The sequence below is a fragment of the Haemaphysalis longicornis genome, unplaced genomic scaffold (assembly GCF_048455015.1).
Source record: "Haemaphysalis longicornis isolate Haplotype H1 unplaced genomic scaffold, Haemaphysalis longicornis Haplotype H1 scaffold_10, whole genome shotgun sequence".
NCBI classification, from domain to species: Eukaryota; Metazoa; Arthropoda; class Arachnida; order Ixodida; family Ixodidae; genus Haemaphysalis; species Haemaphysalis longicornis.
In genome coordinates, this window is record NW_027526204.1 from 90477829 (window position 1) to 90487091 (window position 9263).

Genomic DNA, 9263 nt, shown 5'->3' on the forward strand with positions numbered 1-9263 from the left:
CTATGCTTCTTACAGCAGCACAATGGAAGCTTTGGTGCTTAGTAGTCGCCAAATGCAGTTTTAAGTCTCTTTCCTGGACGGCATGAAACACGGGAATTCTGTAGTATAATAACACTTCAAGAAACATTGTAAATATTTCTTCTTGGGTTTCGACAAAGCCATGATATCAAGAGAGCTGTGAAAAGCAGAATGTTACTACGCTCAGTCCTCAACGCATTGTCCTGACCACATGTGAACAAAATTAGGCTTGTACACTGCGTGCACACACTCTAAGAAAAATGGTAGTCAGTATTGACTCATTTTACAGAGTCATTGGCTTGCTACAGAATTGACTACCTTTGGACTCTTATGGGGAGGGTCACCAGACTCTCTTTCAAACAGAGTCCTGGGACTCTTAGGGAGGGAGTCGTGACGAAGAGTCAAAAGTGAGTCTGCAGGACTCCTGATAATTAGTCACGGTGACTCCGAAATAGTAAACAAAAAGAGTCTGCTTGACTACGTTATGGCCCAGCAATGAGAGTCGTCCTGACTCTGTTTGGAAAAGAGTCTTGTGACTCTGTTAGACCGAGTCAAAAAAGCGTATGCAGGACTCTGTAAGGGAAGTCACCTCGACTCCTAATTTTCAAACGAAGGGAGTCTTCATGACTACTTTGCGACTAGTAAAAGTAGTCACTCAGACTCTCCGTTTGGCTACAGAGAGCCCGCTTGGCTACTTTGGCTACTACATGAACCCAGCCAAGTCGCCCTGACCTGCTGAAAGGTAATCCCGTGACCCCTGAGATAGGGCATGCAGGACTCTGCAGCACCGTCACCGACACTGAAAATCTGCAAAGAAAAAGTCCAGTCGACTATTTTCCGACTCGAGCAAACAGAATCCCTTCAGAGTCGATAGGGTAAAAAATACCATACAGATACTATTATGACCCTATAAGGACAGCCATGCATACATGCAAGAAACATCAATGCAAAGTACCAACACAACTATTTTATTGAAATAAAGCCTACAACCGTTTTAAATTTTAAATTATGCATTGGCTCAATGACTAGAAAAAATTGATACAAAATAAAAATGACGAGTTTTTGTCTTAGACAACATATAGTCGACTATAAGAAACGTGAGAAATACAAGATTCAAAATTATCACCTTAGACAACATTTGTGTCTCACATAACAAAAACTTGTTACATCGAACGGGACAAGCAACACTGAGTTCACATATACAAAACACAACCCTACAACAGTGATCAGCCACCAGCTGCTCGGTCAATAACTTAACAAAATGATAAGTAAATATGAAAACACAAATTTTCTTAAAACCACATTTATAGAAAAAATGTTACAAGAAATAAAAATCACGAGTTTGTCTTAGACAACATATACATGAATAGAAGAAACGTGAAAAATACAAGATTCAAACTTATCACCTTAGACAACATTCGTGTCTCAAATAACAAATTGTAACATTCAACGGGTCAAGCAACACTTGAGCTCACATATACAAAACACAACCATACAACAGTGATCAGCCATCAGCTGCTGGCTCACAACTTAACAAAATGTCAAGTGAATATGAAAACACAAATTTTTTAAAACCACATTAAACAAATATTTGAAAATGTCACTTTAGACAACTGAAGTGAAAAAATTCTAGAACAATACAACTCGCAAATTGAAAACAGGACAATAAAATGCACAAAACAGAGTTCGGGAGAGTGTTATTGCTTAATAAAATTGTAATCTTGAACACATTCCTATTTAATGCATACAGCTGATGATGATGATGATGATTGTAGGGTTTAACGCGCCGACGCAACGCAGGCGATGAGGCGCGCCGTAGTGGAGGGCTCCGGATTAATTTTGACTACCTGGGGATCTTTATCGTGCGCCGAAATCTCGTACACACGGGCGTTTTTGCTTTTCGCCTCCATCAGAAAAGCGGCCGCCGCGGCCGTTAATGCATACAACTAGGTTCGGCTTTATAATAAGGCCACTTTGACCACTCATACGCAATGCAAATGAACATTAAAAAAGGGTGTTAAAGAATTATGAATTGATGATTGTTATAATTTTCCTGAGAATATTTTGTTCATTTTGGAACACAGAAATTTACTCGGAGGCTATATGTTCCAACACCCACCAGTTGATCTGCTGTCGCTGGACAATGTATTTATTCCCTGGCTTTCCCTGCACGAGCTCTCAAGGTAGTGACTACCTTTGTCGCCGGCATTAAGATGCTCAAGCATGCGCCCGTTTGCACCACCATCAGTTCCTCCGAAACTGTAAAGGTCTGCTTTGCAGACTTCACGTACTGCAGGTTGTATGCCCAGTACATGGCACATACAAGAGCGATTCCTGACGTGAAGTCAAAGACGTTAACGGATACATGTTCGCACACCATCTTAATTGAGTCGGACCCGAGTGGGCTGCTCCCCGTGTACAGCAGAGTCGGGTACGAGGATGCAGTATTTCGGTCCTGTAAAAAAAAAGACAAATAATGCTGAAATTATTTGCTGTAAAAAAAGTTCTTTATGTGAACAGTCATCAATATGTATAAATTATTACTCTGACTGTCTTTACTATGCCACGTGGACTGAAAAAGAAAATACCTGCGATGATAAGTTACAGGGTAAGCTCAGTTATAGTACACCCCCCGGTTATGCGAAGACCCGCTTCTTATGATTAATCATTGGGGTCGCAGCAACCTGCCCCTGGAACCTACGCATTAAATACACAGGTTGTATAACGCACAAGTACACGCAGCTAGCTTCATGTGATGCACGACTCGCAACCTGACACCCCTATTGCGGTTAAAAAACCTGCATACTTCCCACCTTTCATGCCGCTTTTTTGCCACATTTTCCTTTAGGCTGTGGCTAGCGTTCCGTCCAGACGGAATACAACTGAGAGCGTAGCGTTCCGTCCAGACGGAGCCGGCGTGAAATTTGTACAGTTCCGTCCAGACGAAAGCAAAACCGGCTGATTAGACGCCATCTTGAGTATTCATACTGGGTGTAGTGGTTGCGCCTCGGATAATGGCGCAATCGTGCCGGGTTCGATTCTCCTGGATCCTCCTTTTTTTTTTTTTTGCATGGTTGTGCCAGCGTCTTGTAACAGCTAACTTTGCGCCAAGTCGGTTTAAATTTCGTACTCAACAGAGCCAAGGCCGACGTAGCCATCGCTAGTTACGCTCGATCTCCTGTAATTATTACCAGTGATTAATTAACAGCTAGAGACTCAGGCTAGTCTCAGCGAGTGGTAGCGGTTTGGCCGGTTGGGTAAAAATCAATACCGACTGCTGTCGCTGAAATATTGTGAAGCGGGTGGCGGGTAGCGCCTTGGAGATCCGTTCGGATTGAGATAGAGTTAGTACGATCATCTGTGATTACTAATAATGACTAATAATAAACATTGATTCTGGCTAGTCAGTGAGCGGAAGCGGTTTGGCCTGTTGTGTAAGAAGAAAAAAAAAAGACTGCTCTCAACGTGAGCTGTGTTTCCTCTGGACGGAACTTTAGTGACAGCTGCCTTACCGTCTGCACGGAACTCGACACTTTTCTCTTCGCGTAATAATTAACAGTGACTCTGTCTAGTCAGTGAGCGGAAGCGATTTGGCAGGTTGTGTGAAAATAAAAAAAAGACTGCTCTCAACGCGGGTTGTGTTTCCTTAGGACGGAACTTTAGTGACCCTTTCCGTCTGGACGGAACTCGACACTTTTCTCTTCGCGTTCCGTCCAGACGGAATGGCAACTGTCACTAAAGTTCTGTCCAGAGGAAACATAACTCGCGTTGAGAGCAGTCTTTTTTATCTTTAACCAACCGGCCAAACCGCTTCCACTCACTGACTAGCCTGAATCACTGTTAATTAATCACTGGTAATAATTACAGGAGATCGGGCGTATCTAGCGATGGCTACGCCGGCCTTGGCTCTGTTGAGTACTGTTGAGTACAAAGTGAAGACCGACCGCTCTCACCACATCAATTGTAAATTGGGCGCTAAGTTAGCTGTTACAAAACGCTGGCCCAACCACGCAAAAAAAAAAAATGTCCGGGGGGAATCCAACCTGGTACGATCGTGCCATTATCCGAGGCGCAACCCCTACATTAAATATGAATACTCGAGGTCGCGTCTACTCAGCCGGTTTTACTTTCGCCTGGACGGAACTGTACAAATTGTATGCCGGCTCCATCTGGACGGAACGCTAAGCTCTCAGTTGTATTCCGTCTGGACAGAAGGATAGCGCTCTCCGTCTGGATGGAATTTTAGCACTTGTATATCGTTCCGTCCGGACGGAACGCTAGCCACAGCCTTTCCTTTAACATTGCGCTATCTCCCGGCTTGTCTCTTTGAGGCACTACTCTTTTTCTACTCGTTTCTTTACTACCCCAGTATGCTCAAGGCATTATCTCAAGCAATCGCGACTGCAGCCGCTCGTGCCTGTTTTTTTGTTCACAATCGGTGAAGGGTGCTCAGAGCCACAAGGTCAATTTTTATTTTTCTGGCTGAGCACAACAAACAAATGCCACAAATGCCACTAACGCTTGGTGATAAGATCAAAATAACCGAAGAGACCGAAAAAGCGCTGAGCTACCGCCGACCCTTCCATCTACATTCGTTGCTTCTTTGTTCACGAATAACCCATTTAGCAAATGTCCTGCTTCACCCACTGCATTTGCATTCTTCTCGCACTTTTGCTATGTTCAGCTTTATCCCATGGCTGTGTGTGTACACAGCTAACACAGCAAAACGTTTTTGGAGGGCACATATTGTGGAAGTAAATTTTTTTTCCTGGAATAGGTGCTTAGGTCACGCACTCACAAATTACATGAGGACAAGTTACACAGTAAATACCATGTTGCGCCGAACCATTTACAAAGCGCTGTTTGTCCATTTTCGACTTCACATGTCTGTATCTAGTCTGTGCTACTTCAAGATGTTAAAAAACACTAGCAACTACCCCACTGTGGATCTTTCGAAAGCTTGACTTTGCTGGCTGATATCTTAAACACACTGGTTCCTTCCCAGGGTCTGGAGCTCCCCTTAAGACTTCTCTTTATGGTAAGTTACAAAATTGAGGTTATCAAGAAACCGAAATTTTGAGTGCACTTCACCTTTAGGAAAGCAAAAAAAGTACAGGGTCAGGGCTATTTCGCTACCTCTGGTCAAAGTAACCATGAACGTTAAGCCTAAACACGTCAGCCAGCCTTTTAAAGAGCAACAATTTTTTCCCAGCTGCTGTCTCTTACATGTAATCCTTTCTTTTAGTTTAAGATTGGGTACACCCTAATATTTTTAATGCCGAGGGCAACTCAAGCCAAGAGCCCTTTGCTAATGTTGCCATCTAATTCGCAAATTAAGCTCACTGTTCTCACCAGTATCGTGAAGATGTCATCCTCTCTTTCCTTCGCCAAATAGGGCAACCAAACAGCAGCGCTGACACCTTTTGCATCTGTAAAGAGAACAAACTAAAGTTGCACAGCCGAACCCAACTGATGGAAACCATTTGCATCGATTTATCCAGTATGTCGAACTCCTTCCGGTAACAGTATAATTGCAGTGAAACATATAGCAAAAATTACGTCTATATCGTATGAAAATACAAGCGAAACCCGCTATATCGAACGGCAAATGTTCTCACCAGTATCGTGAAGATGTCATCCTCTCTTTCCTTCGCCAAATAGGGCAACCAAACAGCAGCGCTGACACCTTTTGCATCTGTAAAGAGAACAAACTAAAGTTGCACAGCCGAACCCAACTGATGGAAACCATTTGCATCGATTTATCCAGTATGCCGAACTCCTTCCGGTAACAGTATAATTGCAGTGAAACATATAGCAAAAATTACGTCTATATCGTATGAAAATACAAGCGAAACCTGCTATATCGAACGGCAAATGACGCAGGAATGCCCCCCCCCCCCCCCTTCCCCACCTAGTTGGCTTTTCCTCAAGGCGAAAGAGAAATACTGCCGGCACATTTATCCCGGCCGCTCATCGGCAGTTGGCGGCTCCTTCCCTCCTCGCTCTCCCTCTCTATCGTAACGCACCTGCGCCGTCTAAGGCGAGTTGTCGCACCCCCATGATTAAAATTATCGTGGCCTGTCCACCAGGTTTTTTTTTTTTTCGTTCTTTGAGTTTGTACCGCTCGCGCTTTATAGACTTTTTTTCCGAAGTGTAGCTGTGCTGGCTAGCGCTAGAAACGTTTATTTGACGGCTCAGCTAGCGCGAAGCGGCCGAATTTGCAATTCGCCGTGAAGCAGACAATAATAGAGTCAAAAGCGGTGTGGAGCTATAGTACTACAAAGGAATTGTCATCTACTGCAAGATAACGCTCAGTATACTTAGGTATAGCCGGACATGGCGTGCACAGAAATTTCCTTGCCTGCTTCCTTGTGCCTGATTTCCACGTACGTGTGCTTGTTAAGGAGGATATTCCCCGCCTTATGCTCCCGAATGTGGCCTTGCAAACGCTCCTGCGCCACCCTAACGCATAATAATAGTTCACTCCAAAGCCCACACAATGCTAATATACCTTTCGTTAGACCGGCGGCCTATGAACAAAACGCTTACGGTGCGCAAGCTGCAGCAGGATGGTGCGCAATTTCATGTTTATACAAAAAACAAAACATCTACGCGTTGCTGGAGCAGGCGAGACCAGGCTTGCGAGCAAAACATAGAAATGGTCTCATAACGAGCACATCTCTGCGCTGGAGTAGCATTAAAAGCGTTCTGCGCACCTCCTATATTCCTCTAGCACCAGCCACCGTAAGCTTACCGACGCGGTATTCAGACATGATAACCTGAAAAATAAAAACCGCATTTCACTATGCCTCGCCGTACCATTTAACCACAAAGCTACGCCAGCTTCCTCGAGGTCCGAGTATACAGGATTTCGGCGCACGTTAAAGATCCCCAGATGGTCAAAATTAACCCGGAACCCTCCACTACAGCGTTCCTCATTGCTTGCGTTGCGTTGGTGCGTTAAACCCTTCAATCAATCAAGCTTCCTCGAGGTACCCGGCGTTTCCTTTGGTTGATGGCCACTGCAATGGAACAGTTGATACACCTTCAACCGTTATCAAAGGGTTCCCTTTGATAACGGTTGATAAGTTCTTATTTAACACTAGTTCACCTTCACAAACATTATAGTGAGAGTGAGGGCTGGGGGAGGGGAGGAGGGCAGGCCCATTAGTGCTAGTAAAATCTGCGGAGCGGGCAGTACTGAGCATGGTTTGGGCGCGACCCAGGTGTCCATCGTTATTTGCTCAAGTTACTGCACCCTACATGCAAAGCTATGTCGGCAATGTGACGCCAGCACACAGGGGGAGCAGGCGCTCCTGTGAGCCGAGCACACAGTGGCCGTAGATACCATACAATCTCGCGCCGGATCACTAACAATTGTTGTCAGCGCTCTGGCGGCATGGCGACAAAGCAAACATGCGAGCGAGCAGACAGCAACATGTCGCAGTGGGACACGCAGCCTCGCTCCCGACATCTCAACTACGCATGTCTGTACGTTTTCCTCGGCCGCTGCCAGGTGACGGCACCGGGATCTTCGGCCGTGCGCTCCGCGGTTCGTATTTGAATTGTTCATTACTGTTAGCGCAAAATTATATTCTACCAATACATACGCGTCCCGCATTTGTACGAAGTGACTGCTGCTCGGCGCCGAAATAAGCCGCTGTCGAACACCTACTCGTTTCTTTTCATGTTGACATTTCGCCCCTCTGTCAGCCTGAGCCAAATTCATCAAAGCGCACTCAGCGTTCCGTGTTCAGGGTCAAATAAAAGCGCCAGAAGAAGTAAAACAAACTTTCACTGCGCCTCGACCGCGGAGCGGCCATCGTGTTCAAGGTCGCCGTTTCGTCGGCGGTGAGCCATCGGCGGCGGCGGCTAGCGCCAACGGTCATGCTGCCCTGTTCGCATACTCAGGCCGTCGAAAAACCTGCCACTCACGCAGACATGCGGTTAGACGCTTCTGCCACGACTGTCCGCATAGTATTCAAGCAGCATATTACACAATTGAGCGTTATTCGCAGAGTGCACGAAGTATTTTCACGAGGGAAAATCTCTCGCCGCGGTGAATACTTCACTTACCTCTATCAGATGCAGTTTCTGTGTTGCCGCAGCTCCGTCCGTATATCTTCCCATATCATGGACGCTGTCCTCACGTGGAGCACGGCAAAAGCACTGTAAAATTGTCGCGACACTGACCAGCGAGACCACGTAGTTACGAAAACCACCCTAACGGCCACAACACAAAGAACGCCCCTCCCGGCGGAGCACGCCGGCAGTTCAAAAATTTCCACTCCGCGGCGCCTGCTCGCCTGCTCGCGGGAAACGCCTGACGTCACATCTGCGGCGACCAATCAGAGCGGCATCTTTTTTTTTTGTTTTCTATGCTCCTCGTATCTGTTCCCCTCTCCCGCAAAGTTGCGCCCCAACCCGAGTCAAAGAAGAGTCGCCAAAATTATGACTATGTTCTGTGACTCCCTTTTGACTCACCAAGCGTTAAAGGTAGTCGCGGCGCCGGGGACTCTCTTTTGACCACCTTTTTTCTTAGAGTGCACAATGGCTTAGATTCCCATCTGACTTCGGCTGGGCTGCATAACGCAGTTTTTTTTTGTTTTTGTTTTTTCCGAGATGGGGGTCGGGGCCGTTTGTCGGGAGATTTATGACTGTGCCCGTACAACCGGGAGAATAGGTAAGAAATCTGGAGTCTCCCAGGTAAATCGGGAGAGTTGCAGGTATTCGCTCTGGTACTTCATTGTTTACTTGTACTTTTGTAGCTTCCATGCTTACCCCACCATTCTTACTTCCATAAAATGAATATATGCATTACATATAAAGCGAAAATATCTCGTGAAGGAAGATTATAACCCTGCATAACTTGCATTTGCTTCTGTCGGCCTCCGCCAATCGCAGAGCTGTCTGGCACGACATCGTAGGTTCTGTTGCGGGAAATCAGCTAGTGAGTCGCATGGCCATTGCCGTTTTTCCTAATTAAGAAGCTTATTGGAGCGAAGTTTACGTTAAAAGTGGTGTCAGTGTGATTCTAACGAGGCAATCTTTTGAATGAACCAAACTTGTGTTCTCTCTTCATGGCTCCTTTAATTGTGTCTCACTCACTCACTGAAAGATCCCCAGGTGGTCAAAATTATTCTGGAGCCGTCCACTACGGCGCACCTCATAGCCTGCGTTGCACTGGCGCATTAAACCCTACAATCAATCAAATCAATCACATCGCTTCAATCGTCCTTTCTGCG

General features: G+C 45.8%; 1 long non-coding RNA gene across 1 annotated transcript; it reads right to left on the minus strand.

Moving 5' to 3' along the window:
- Positions 1-878: 878 nt before the first annotated feature.
- Positions 879-8520, minus strand: LOC144157836 (uncharacterized). The gene is made up of 4 exons (XR_013319886.1): positions 8095-8520; positions 5637-5713; positions 5371-5447; positions 879-2473 (listed from the first exon to the last, which is right to left on the minus strand). It is a non-coding gene; the product is annotated as an uncharacterized LOC144157836 (long non-coding RNA).
- Positions 8521-9263: the final 743 nt, after the last annotated feature.